Here is a 13,316-nt window from a genome sequence, read left to right as displayed (position 1 = left end):
TGGCTTCAGCCATTGTTGGATCACTTTCAGCTTAACTTTACTTGCAGGTGAAATTAAAGTGATGGTTCGATAATTCTCACAATATCTGGGATTTGATTTTTTTGGAATTAGTATATTTTCTTCCAAACCTGTCGACAAATTTCAGTCAATATATTCACTACTTCATCATCAGCTGCTTTCAATAATTCATCTAACACTCTATCAGTTCCAGGAGCTTTTCCTTTTGACAGCTGTTCCATTGCTAATATCATTTCACTTTTCATTATTATGGGTTCCTCAACAAATTCTCTTTTAATATTATTATCTTTCTTGTACAAATCTTCTACATACTCTTTAAATCTTTTTTTCACTGTTTCTTCTTCCAATCAGCCATTTTCCTGAATTACTTTTTACAACTTGTAATCTAGGGATAAACTTCCCTGTAATATCACATCATTTATTTTTCTTAACATATTTCTTGTTCTACCCATAATATTGCTTTCTTCAGTTTCCTTGCATCATTTTGTTTAGATGTTTTTCCTTATCTTTCCTGTCCTTTCTCTGAAAATATGCACTCAGTTGTCTAACCCTTTGTTTCTCTGAACTTTCATTTTTCTTCTTTCCTCTGTTATTTGAATAGCTTCTTCTGACAACCATTTACAATATTTCTTTCTTGTTGCTTTACTTAGTCTCCTTTGCTGCTTCTGTCACTGTACATTTTGTTTCTTTCCACAGTTCTAATTCTCTTCCTATCTTTTCCAAACTTTTTAATTTCTTTTTGACTTCTGCTTTGAATGCTTTATCAATAATTCAAGATCTATCCCACAGTGTGCACCAGGTAGTGATTTTGCTGCTTGGATAGCACTTCTCTACCTTCTACTGGCAACAATATAATCTATCTGATTTCTGAATTCACCATTAGGTGAAGTCCATATGTTGTTGAAAGTGTTTGCAATAAAGCAGCTGTTCTCGACACAAAATTCCAACATTCTTTCTCCTATTTCATTTCTCAGTCCTAAACCAAATATTCCAGTGATGCCTCATTCTTCTTTTTCTCCCATTTTTGTATTCCAGTCACCTAATATCAAGGGAAAATCTGTTTTGTCAGTACTGTATGCTACTTGTTGTGTGCTGCTGTAAAATTCTTTGACCTTATCTCCACTTGAATCTGTAGTGGGTGCATACACCTGTATGAGTATAACATTCACTAGATATGCCTTTATTCTGATTAGAATTATCTATCGGACACTGAGTTGTAACACAAAATGTATTTTTCGTATTCTGTTCTAACTAGAATGCTACTTCATTTCTTCGAAGCTTCATATCCAGAGTAATACGCCATGAAATCATTGGTATCAAAGTGATCCGTTCCTGTCCATCTCACTTCATTGATTCCTAATATCTTAATTCATGTTCTCATTTCTTTCTTTGCCAGTTTTCCTTAATACATGCTTCTTATATTCCTTGTTCCTATTTTATGTAAATCAGTAAAGTGGAGGCATCTTCTTTTGAGATTAACTCTATCAGAAGTTGAACTTCCAGAAGGCTTTGATCCAGCTTCATCATTCTTGTTAACTTTATTGGAAGTTCCTCTCTGCTCTTCCCCAGCCATTTTGATGCCTTCCGACCTGGGTGTCCATTTGCCAGCACTATATCACAGTAAATAACTTCTGTTCATAAGATTTTGTTGGCAAAATATATATATAGAAGTAGTTTGCCATTGCCTTTTTCTTCTTCTTCTTTGTTTAGCCTACTAGGTAAGACAAATACCTGGGAGAGAGGGCAGACTCCCTGTGCAAGAGATGAAGAAATGTAAAATAGGAAAGTTTCACCCTTAGCCCTCGAATACTCTAATAGCATTGTGGGGAAGAAGGAAAGAAAGAAGAATAGGGATCAGTCTATAGATAATATAACAGATGTATATTACATGAAATAAGGCATGGTTCAGCATCAGGTCCCTCGTGGTCACCACTCCCATACTCACTAAAGTGAGCCTTTGAAGAGTATAATTTATTACTCCTATACATTTCGCTCAATATATCATGAGCTTCTTTCAGGACAAAGGCAGAAAACCTGGTAACAAACATTTAAATTCTGGATACAAGAATGAGTCATACAGCATTCATATAATATTTGTCTCGGTTGCCAGTAGAAGGAAAGTGTCCAGTAGAAGAAAACACTGTTAGAGTTCAGAAAAGTGAGAATAGATGTATAATTAATTAATTTAAAAATAATAAATAAATAAAAATATAAAAAATTATAAACAATTAACAGCAATCACTTCACAAAACTTAGAAATAGGCATACAGTCTGTCTGATTAAGGTTAGGATGGTGGCATAGGGCTTCACACTATTCAAAAAATAGACAGTCAAATTTGAAACTACTGTAGCATAGCATCTTGGTATGGTTCCAGTGAACTTTGTATCTAGTATTGATGTCATGAGAAGCAAAGAACAGGATATTTGATAAACATCGGGCAAAGATAGAGGTGATAAATTATTCTGGAGGTATGCATATGAATAACGTACAGCATAAACTGTAGTGATAATGCATTATTATACCAGTTGCTTCTAAACTACTTTGTTACATTTTGTTAATAATAGAAGAAGGCAGTCAGCTTCCTTCTATAGAAATACTTTATTATATATACTTTTTTAATATATACTATGGAAAGTTTCCATAGAAGGAATTTGATCCAGAGGCGAGTGACTAAGATGATAGCAGGTCTATGGAATGCACCATATGAGAACAGGTTGAAGATTTGTGGGTTGCAGAAACTAGTTGATAGGCGAAAAAGGGGAGATATGATTGAGACATTCAAATTGCTAAAAGGATTCTATAGGATTAATTCAGATGATATTTTTGAGATCAGGACTGGTGGTGGGAGAACTAGGGGACACCCATGGAAGCTGGGCAAGAGCGTGGTTAGCAGGGGTGTTAGAGCTGGGTTCTTTACTTTTAGAGTGGTAAATGAGTGGAATAAGCTGCCAGAGTCTGTTGTGGGTGCTATGACAGTGAGCGAGTTCAAGGCAAGGTATGATAGATACTGTGAGAATGTTGAACAGCTGTGTGAACATGATGTTTAGGGCCTCCCTCGATGAGTCTAAGGACTCCTGGAGTAGCCCGTGGTAATAATAATAATAATGTATCTTTTATAGCTGGTAAGAAAGATTACAACTTCTGGGCTGGTTTCAAGGTGGAGTACAAATTATATCTGCTAAGGGTCCTTGCTATTATTATTAAGAGAGAAAGAGAGACCTCCAGGGGAGTCAGGGACTCATCAAGGGAAGCAACATATTACCTGCACCAACTGTCATACTATTTCTTGAATTCATTTACACTGCCTTCACTCACAACTGTTAAAAGACAATTCATTCCAATGATGCCACTCTATGAGAGCAAAATCCAGATGTTCTTTTAAGCCGGGTTATGTTGATCCTTTAAACGTCAAATTGCTGTCTGGAAGAGGGATGATAATTATCAAATATTTCTGTATAAAGATCTCGGTGTATCCATTAAGTAATAGAGTAAGTTTTATTTTATTTAATTCTTATAATAAAAAGAGACTCAGAGGAACAATTGTGTGTGATTGGTGAACAAGGGTTTTCATGTTACTTATTGTTTGTTGAAGGATGATGATGTGAGGATGCGTGGATATATCCACCTGCAAAGGATAGCTTCCTGTAAACATAAAATTCAATATTACCAGCAGAGTTATGGTGTAAGTCATGGGAAGACTGTAAGTTGTTAAAGACGCTCAGAAATGGAGAAAAGAGTGCTGTAAAAGCAATTAGAGATGATAAAGGTGACAATGAAAAAGATATTCTTGAAGTATATAGTAATTACTTCAAAAAATTGCTAAATGAAACAAGCAGTGATAGAACAGTGATAAAAACCATCCAACAGGCATACAGTCAGGAATACATATCCATACTTGAAATAGAAAAAGCCATCAAAGGCTTGAAATGTGGAAAGGCAGCAGGAGTAGATGATATTTGACCAGAAATGCTGAAGTATGGAGGTATAAAAAGTCTTACAGTTGCTGCACTGCATAGTTCAGAAGGCCTGGACAGAGGGACGAATTCCCAATGATTGGAGTAGAGTTCTTGTAGATGGTTTAATGTTAAAACTGGTGTGAGACAAGGATGTACATTATCCCCTCTGTTATTCATTATCTATATGGATCATGTTATGAAGGAAAGTGGTATTAAACCTGATATCAAAATTGGAGATGCTAATCTCAGTTCTTTGCTTTATGCAGACGATGTTATACTTCTAAATAAATCCACTACAAGTCTGCAAGATTCCCTGACTAAATTGAATAACTGTTGTAATAGATATGGTATGAAGGTCAGCAATAGGAGAAGGATACACAGTAATATACTTGGATTTTGCAAAAGCTTTTGATAGAGTACCTCATGATAAGTTGACAGTCAAACTAGAGCAGATGGGGTTGGATATTAGATTAGTGCATTGGATTGGAGACTGGCTATCTGATAGGTATCAACAAGTTGTGTATGGGGGTGCAATATCCAGGAAAAGGAAAGTCACTAGTGGAGTGCCTCAGGGATCTGTTTTAGGGCCATTACTATTTAACTTGTATATTAATGATATTGGCAAAGATTTGGATGGAGATATTCAGTTGTTTGCAGATGATGCAAAGTTGGGATGAACCATAAAGAGTAGTGAAGATGTTGTGGCCTTGCAAGAAGACTTGAATAAATTGAGTGATTGGGCAAGCAAATGGGGATGTGAGTTCAATGTTGCAAAATGTAAGGTTTTAAAATTTGGAAAACAAAGATGGGATGCAGAATTTATGCTTGGTGAGAATATATTGTTGGAAGTAGAGGAAATAAGAGATCTGGGAGTGATAGTGGATAAGGATCTAAAATTTAGGGGACACATCGCCAAAATTGTGAAGACAACACAAAGACTTCTGGGAATGATGAGGAGGACACTGACGTGTAGAAGTAGGGAGATTCTTGTTCCATTGTATAAGGCTTTGATTAGGCCACACATGGACTATTGTGCCCAGATTTGGTCACCTGGGTTTCAGAAGGATGAAGAGATGTTGGAAAGGGTCCAAAGGCGACTGACTAAGGTAGTTTCTGACCTCTGGAATGTCGAGTATGAGGAAAGATTGCAAAGATGTAATTTGCAGAGTCTAGTGGAGAGAAGGAAGAGGGGAGATATGATAGAGACCTACAAGTTGGTAAGGGATTGTTATAGGATCAATGGTGGAGAAGTTCTACAGAGAATAGTGGGAGATCAGGGGAGAACCAGAGGTCATACCTGGAAACTGTATAAAGAGGGTGTGAGTAGGGGAGTGAGAGGCAGGTTTTTTTCGTGCAGAGTTGTGAATGATTGGAATGCCTTGCCTGAGAGTGTGGTGTCTGCAAGGAGTTTGAATGTGTTTAAGACCCGGTATGATGAGATGTGTGTGAGATAAAAGGACCTCCTAGATGAGTCTTTGACTCCATGAGGTCTTGTTTAATAATAATAATAATAACAAGACAAAGACAATGAAAATAGGCAGAATCATTGAAAATGTCAACTGTTTTGTGAATGGTGAACCTGTGGAACACAGTGGCAAATTCTCCATGCTTGCTGTGCAAGCTTATTAATTGAGAAAGAAGTAATATTTATTTGTTAATAAATGCATGCATTTATAAGCATTCCATTTAGGCTTCAGCAAGCCTTTACAAGTGTCCGTGTTGCTTGGGAAAATTAAGTTACAACCAACTTTTTATGACGATATTATTGACCAGTTCATAAAGAAGAACCGTAGGGTTGAATTTGTATTCAAGTAGTTAAATTGAAAAAAAATGGAATATCATTTGTAAAATAAATGTTTTATTTGTATTATTAAATGTACATAAATTTCTAAATATATAGTTTTAAATGGTCAGTAATTCATTATTCTGCTAATCAGACTTCAATCACACCTCTCGCTCTCTGAATGATAACAAGAGCAAGTGTGAATTTCAAGACCAGCATTCGCCCCTGGTGGTACAAGTAAAACATTTCAGCTACTTAGGCATGATTTTTAGTGAAGATGGTAAATTAAATATGGAAATAGACAACAGAATCAACAAAGCTGGTATGGTAGGAAGTCAATTGAATAAATTCATATGGAATAAGACAGACATTTGTCGGAACACTAAATTAGCTGTATACAAGACAGTGTTCAAACCAGTTTTAACCTATGGATCTGAGAGCTGGGTTAGAAGTAAAACACTTGACCAAAGACTAGAGACTGCAGATATGAGAGTCCTGAGAAAGATTAGGGGCACAAACAGATGGCATCAATGACAATATCATATTAAAAACGAGGATATTAGTAAAGTACCTGACATTGGTACTTTACTAATAAATTGGTACAGCATACAGGAACCAGAGCTAATTTCAGGTGGTATGGTCACTTAAACAGAATGGGAGAGGAAAGATTAGCAAAACAAGTATTCTCTGCCAGGTTGGCAAGAAAACGACCCAGAGGAAATACCAAGTGCCTCAGAAGGAAGAAATATAAGATCTGATAATGTTGGAGTCTTGACAAGTAACAGACTGATTTGGAGGAAAATTGTAGATAGGAGGTTAGTAATGATGTAAATTTTTCATGTAGTACTATCATATCATGTACACTCCTTGAGGGTACATGGCAGGAATTTGATGATGAGTTATGATGTATTAAATTATCCAAAAAGGGAAGATTTTTATTTGATTCACATTCAATAGTGAACTTGATATGAGGATATAAGGGGTTAGTTTTATACAGAAACTGAAGTAGTTCAGTTTCAGAGTGAGACTAGATTGCAAAGATGTAATTTATAAAACATAGCCAAATGTGAGGTTATTTAGAAATGGTGTTAGAAATTCGATCCTCTAAATGTCCATAAAGCAGGTGATATAGGGCTACGCATCACAGTACCTTGAATCTACCAAAATAATTTGTTATGGTAAGTGAAATAGCTGGCATTGATAGTAAACTTGAACAAGTTTGGTGATGTCATCAGGGAACTCTACTTGTAAAATTTGTAGAGTTTCTTGAAGTGGTATATTTGTAAACAATGAAACTACATCTAAGGAAACCATCATTTCAGACCCTTGAAGATGAAAATCTTTTTTTCTTTCAAGTGAAAATGATTTTTTATATAAGAGGTTTTTGCAGTAAATTTTCATTGAAGTCCTGAAAGATATTTTGTCAAATAATAGAAGAAAGAGGTCTTATGCAATTGACTGTTGGGTGTAATGGATAACCAGATTTGTGTACCTTAGGAAGGCTATACATGGGGATGAGCATGATGAATCTGCAAATTTTCAATAGTATTATTATCTAAGAGAAATTACATTTCCCTTAGATAGCTAGTTATACATAGCCAACTAGCATCAATACGTTGGGCTTTCATGGGAATTAATAAGGCAGTATCTGACACAGACACTGTATTAACTGCATACCAAGAGTTACGTGAATAAATAGAATAGTAGTGAAAACCAACAAGCAGCATCTGGAAAAGATGTTTTGGTGGAGATATACAAGGCAGTTGGTGATAATAAGATGTATGAAGAGTATAAAGTGCAGGCCAGGAAGCTGACAAGCATGGTAAAGAAAGAAAAGGTGCTATATGAGAAGAGAGGGGATTGGCCAGTCAGGCCAAGAATAATGCAAGGGAATTTTTCTGCTATATGGCAAGCAAAAGGAAGAATAATTATGGCAGGTTGACACTACTGGATAGTTATTGTAGAAGAGTAGCTGTTGCAGTGGACATAGTGGAATTATTTAATGAGCACTTCATTGTATGCAGTACTGGTGTAAATGATACTGTGCAACATATAGAAGGGACACAAGCATTCAGAGAATTGGAAGTGAAAAAATCAGAGATATATCAGACATTGATTGGTTAGATGTTAATAAGGTTATGGGAATGGATGACATATCACCACATATTTTTAAGGAATGTGGTTAATGAAAGTCTTGCAGGAGTGCAAAAAGGCATGGTTCTGGTACAGAAGTTTCTAATTTTAGACCAATCTGTATATCTGCAATTGTAGTCAAGGGGTCAGAGATGTTGACTAGGAGAATACAGGATTAGGTTGATGGATGTAGGATTATTTATTATTTATCAGAATGGATTTATAACGGGTAGGTCTTGTTTTATCAATTTACTTGCATTTTATGATAAGGTAACTAGTGTTGGATAAGGGAGATTCACTAATCGTGATATTCTTAGACTTTGTAAAAGCATTTGATAGATTGCTGAGTGTACAAGCTGCAGGAGATCAGAATGAACAGTGTATTGGTTAGATGGCTCAGAGATTGGCTCTCTGAATTGTATCTACATGTTGTGTATGATGGACCAGTGTCTCAAAAAAAAAAAAAAAAAAGGAGGGTTAACCAGTGGTGCCTCGGGATTCTCTTCTCTTCTTGGATTCCTGCTGTTTGACTTGTTTGTTGAAAGTTTTTCCACTTGGTTATACTATAAATTAAAGAAACCAAGAAATTATATACTTGGTTTAATTATTTATCCAAGTGTAGGCAAACAAAGTTTGCGCCTGAAGTATTTTCAGGCCTGGGCAACTCGTGGTAAAGGTAGTATGACTTCACATCACTTGCCTTAGTATCCCATAATGCAAAACACATCTCCTTGCAGACATGTATAATGCTATGCATTATGGGAAGGGGGTCACTACCCAGACCAGTTTCGACCTTTATTGAGGTCTCATCAGTGGGAGCCAGACCCCAGAGGTGATACCAAGGTCGAAGTAGTGCAGAAGTCATATTTTCATATATGAGTTGCCAAAAAGTGTCACACCTTATTATTAAAATACTCTAGATTAGAGTTAGGTAGTTGTTGAAAGTTTTTCCACTTGGTTATACTATAAATTAAATTTTTGGTTATACTATAAATCACCTCTTGGTCTGCTCCCACTGATGAGACCTCAATAAAGGTCGAAACCAGTCTGGGTAGTGACCTTTCCCATAATGCATAGCATTATGTCTGCAAGGAGATGTGCTTTGCATTATGGGATACTAAGGCAAGTGATGTGAAGTCATACCACCTTTACCACCAATTGCTCCAGTCCTGCAAATATTTCCAGCACAAACTTTGTTTGCTTACACTTGGATAAAGGATTAAACCAAGTATATAATTTCTTGGTATCTTTAATTTATAGTATAACCAAGTGGAAAAACTTTCAACAACTACCTAACTCTAATCCAGAGTATTTTAATAATAAGGTGTGACACCTTTTGGTAACTCGTATATGAGAATATGACTTCTGCATTACTTCAACCTTGGTATCACCTCTGGGTCTGGCTCCCACTGATGAGACCTCAATAAAGGTCAAAACCAGTCTGGGTAGTAACCCTTCCCATAGTGCAAAGCATTATGGGATACTAAGGCACAATGGCACACCCAGAGCAGGGGCCAAGGGACCCTTCCCCCCAAGAAAGGAAAAAAGCACTAGAAAAATTTCCAAAAATCTTTTCCTAGTTAAAATTGATTTGTTTTTTTAATTATGTTGTGTCCTGTATTCTATTTCTATACTACTTATGAGTTAGCAATCATTGCAGAATTTCAAATCTCAGTCATAGGTCATATGCGATACATAGTGTGTATTCTAAAATTGTCTACTCAACTCGTCCCCCCCCCAAGATTAAATCCTGAGTGCACTACTGCTAAGGCAAGTGATGTGAATTCATACCATCTTTATCACGCGTTGCCCCAATCCTGAAAATACTTCAGGTGCAAACTTTGTTTGCTCTTACACTTGGATAAAGGATTAAACCAAGTATAATCTCTTGGTATCTTTAATTTATAGTTTAACTTATTTGTTATTAATATTTCATGTGGATTGACTAGGGACAATGCCATCAAAGATGAAAATGGAAAATTACTAATTGAATCTGAGGATATATTAATGGAATGGAAGAATTATCTTGAAAATCTCTATAATGGCGACGAACTTGATTTTGATATCAGCATAGAAAATCAAGATGAAGATAATCTAGGACCCCCAATAATGCGAGAAGAATTTGATAAAGCACTGTCCGAAATGAGTAAGGGAAAAAGTCCAGGTGTAGACAATATTCCTATAGAATTGCTACAAAATCTAGGTGATGAGACAAAAACCTTACTCTATCAATTAATAGCCTAAATCTATGATAGAGGAGAAATACCAAAGGAGTTTATGAAATCAACCATAATACCAATACCAAAAAAGAATAATGCAAACAAATGCAGCCAATTTAGAACAATAGCTTTAATTCCACATGTTAGCAAAATTCTGCTAAAAATTATTCAAAATAGAATTTATTCAAAAATAGATTGTCTATTGGATGAAGACCAATTTGGATTCAGAAAGAATAAAGGAACAAGAGAGGCAATACTCTGTTTAAGAACAATAATAGAGAGCAGATTAGACCTTAGTCAAAATACTTACATTTGCTTCCTTGATTTAGAGAAAGCGTTTGATAAAGTAAACCAGCAAATACTCCTAAATTGTCTAACTAATATCGGCATAGATTTGAGGGATAGGAAAATAATTTATCAAATTTACAAAAATCAAAATGGACGGATTAAAATCAATGATATGGAGAAAATAATAAATATCAGGAGTGGAGTAAGACAAGGATGTATACTTTCATCACTTTTATTTAATTTATATATTGAAAAGGCCATTCAGGAAACTAAAGATAAAATAAATAGTGGCATAAAGATAAATGGTGTGCAAGTCATGTGTATAAGATTTGCTGATGACATAGCCCTTGTAGCAGAAAACAGAAGAACGTTAAAAACAATGCTAGAATTACTAAATAATAACCTTGAAAAATATAAAATGAAAATCAACACAGATAAGACTAAAATCATTGTTACAGGCAAAATCCCTATCAATACAGAGCATATAGACATCAACGGGGAACAAATAAAACAAGTGAAAAGCTTTAAATATTTAGGTAGCCTAATAACAGAAGATGGCAGAACAAGAGAAGACATAAGATCAAGAATAAACAATGCAAAAGCCCAGTTCTCCAAGATGAAAAGCATTTTAACAGGAAACCTCAACCTACAATTGAAAAAAAAAATGAGTAAAGACATTGATATGGAGCATTGCACTGTATGGATGTGAAACCTGGATTCTAGGCAGAGAAGATGTAAGAAGATTGGAGGCTTTTGAAATGTGGTGCTGGTGTCGCATTAACAAAATAAAATGGACAGAAAAAAAATCAAACCAACAAGTCCTGAGAGAGATAAATGAAACAAAAACTCTAATAAAATCGATCAAAATTAGAAGGGATAGGTGGTTTGGACATATACGTACTTCGACATGATGGACTTGTGAAAAGAATAACTGAAGGCAAAATAGAGGGGAAAAGAAGAAGAGGCAGACCAAGGAAAAGCTTTCTTGACCAAGTCAAAGACAGCACGGGCTTGAGGAGTTACCAGAGGTTAAGAAGAAAGCCAATGACAGAGCGGAATGGAGGAAATTGCTGCTGAGCTACCAATCCCAAGACTGATGCAACTGATGATGAAGAAGTTGGGAATAATTGGTATTAATTTCCTTAAGGAAGATTTGAATAGACTTTTAGCTTGGACAAATGAGTAGAGTTGTAATTTTAAATAAGTGCATGATGTTGCATTTTGGAGTGAATAGATAATAGTGCTGTGTATTGTGTTGATGGGTCTGTGCTGCAGGAAGTGGATAATATTCATGAACTGGATGCGATAGTTGACAGTACATTGAAGTTTAGAGGACATATTGCAAATGCTACTATGATACGGACATGTAAGGATAGGTAGTGCCACTGTATAAAGCACTGTTGTCAGACCACACTTATACTGTTGTATACAGATTTGCTTAAATAGTTTCATTTTTCATTGTGATGTGGAAACATTGGTCCACAGACGAATGACTATTATGCATCAGGACTCTGAAATGTTAGTTATGGAGAGTGGTTTAAGGATTGTAAATTCCAGAGTTTAGTGGATAAGAAGGAAAGGGGTGATATAATAGAGAATTTTAAGTTAGTGATGGCATTTTATCAGATTAATCCAGAGGGGAATTATAAAAACAGTAGAAGGTGAGAGGAAAAGAACCAGAGGCCATCCATGGAAGTTGTGTAAGAGTGTGGTGAAGAAGAGTTGAGGAGTGTTGTGTCCCCCTTTCTTCTTCCTAACATGGAATATAGGCCATGTGGCCTGTTCCGGTCTCATGCCATCTCTTTCTTGGTCTTCCGATTCTTCTTTTTCCACTTATTTTGTATCTGTATAATATTTTTGGTAGTCTGCTGTTGTCCATTTGATTTAAATGTTCTAGCCATTTTTGTTTATACTGTCTTATGTAGTAATTAATTGGTTTGATTTTTAGGGATTGTAAGATTTCTTCATTTGTTTTGTGGTCCCACTTGGTATATCCAGCTGTTTTTCTGAGGAACTTCATTTCTGCTGTTTGAATTCGTTTTTCATCTTTCCTTTTCATGGTCCATGTTTCGCTTCCGTATAGTAGAGTTGGTTTTGACAAGACATTATATAGTCTGATTCTAGTGTGTTTTGTACCAGGGATGGCTTAAATATACTGTTTATTATGCCATTTACTTTGACAAAGTTTGATATTTTAGTGTCTATGTCTTTTTCTTCTTCGTATGATAGATGACATCCCAAGTATCTGAAAGTGTTTACTTGTTCTAGTATTTTATTATCTATCACTATTTTACTTCTTATTGGGTTTTCTCCTTTGAATGCCATTATTTTTGTTTTTTCTTTGGATATTGTCATATTATATTGCTTTGAGATATCATTTAATGATTTTAATATTTGTAAGTCATCTTCTGATGTAGCTAATACTATTTGATCATCTGCAAATAGTAGTGTATCTATCTTCATTTGCGGGGTCATTTGTATACCAAATGGGTTATGCTGTTTCCAGATTGTTAATATTTCATTTATATATATATTGAAAAGCAGAGGTGAGAGGGTACATCCTTGTCGTACTCCTCTTGATATATCTTTCCATTCTGAGGTGTGTTCTAATTTAACTGCTATTTTATTTCCTGTATATATTTCTTGAATAGATTGTAAAAGTTGGTTTGGTATGTTTAAATTGGTTAATATTTTAAACAATTTTTGTCGACTAATTGGGATTGGATGGTATACCGGCACGGGTCTTGCATGAAGCGGCTAATGAATTATCAGTGCCCTTGACCATGTTGTTTAATCTGAGTCTCAGGTCTGGCTTAGTCCCGAAGGCGTGGAAAGAGGGGAAAATAGTTCCACTGCATAAAGGAGGATCCAAGACTATGGTTGCAAATTACCGACCGATCAGCATATCAGGAGTCGTT

The 13,316-nt window shown here is 35.6% G+C and overlaps 1 protein-coding gene across 2 annotated transcripts in view; it reads left to right on the top strand.

The window, feature by feature from the left end:
* LOC150096544 (sodium-coupled neutral amino acid transporter 7-like) overlaps nt 1-13,316 on the top strand; it is a 182,294-nt gene that overhangs the window by 34,577 nt on the left and 134,401 nt on the right. The gene's annotated exons all lie outside the window — the stretch shown is intronic.

The sequence above is a fragment of the Typopeltis vanoorti genome, chromosome 18 (assembly GCF_054136105.1).
Source record: "Typopeltis vanoorti isolate ZY-2024b chromosome 18, IOZ_Tvanoo_1.0, whole genome shotgun sequence".
Taxonomy (NCBI): domain Eukaryota; kingdom Metazoa; phylum Arthropoda; class Arachnida; order Uropygi; family Thelyphonidae; genus Typopeltis; species Typopeltis vanoorti.
Note: the sequence above shows the minus strand (reverse complement) of the source record. Positions and strands in the feature narration are given on the sequence as shown.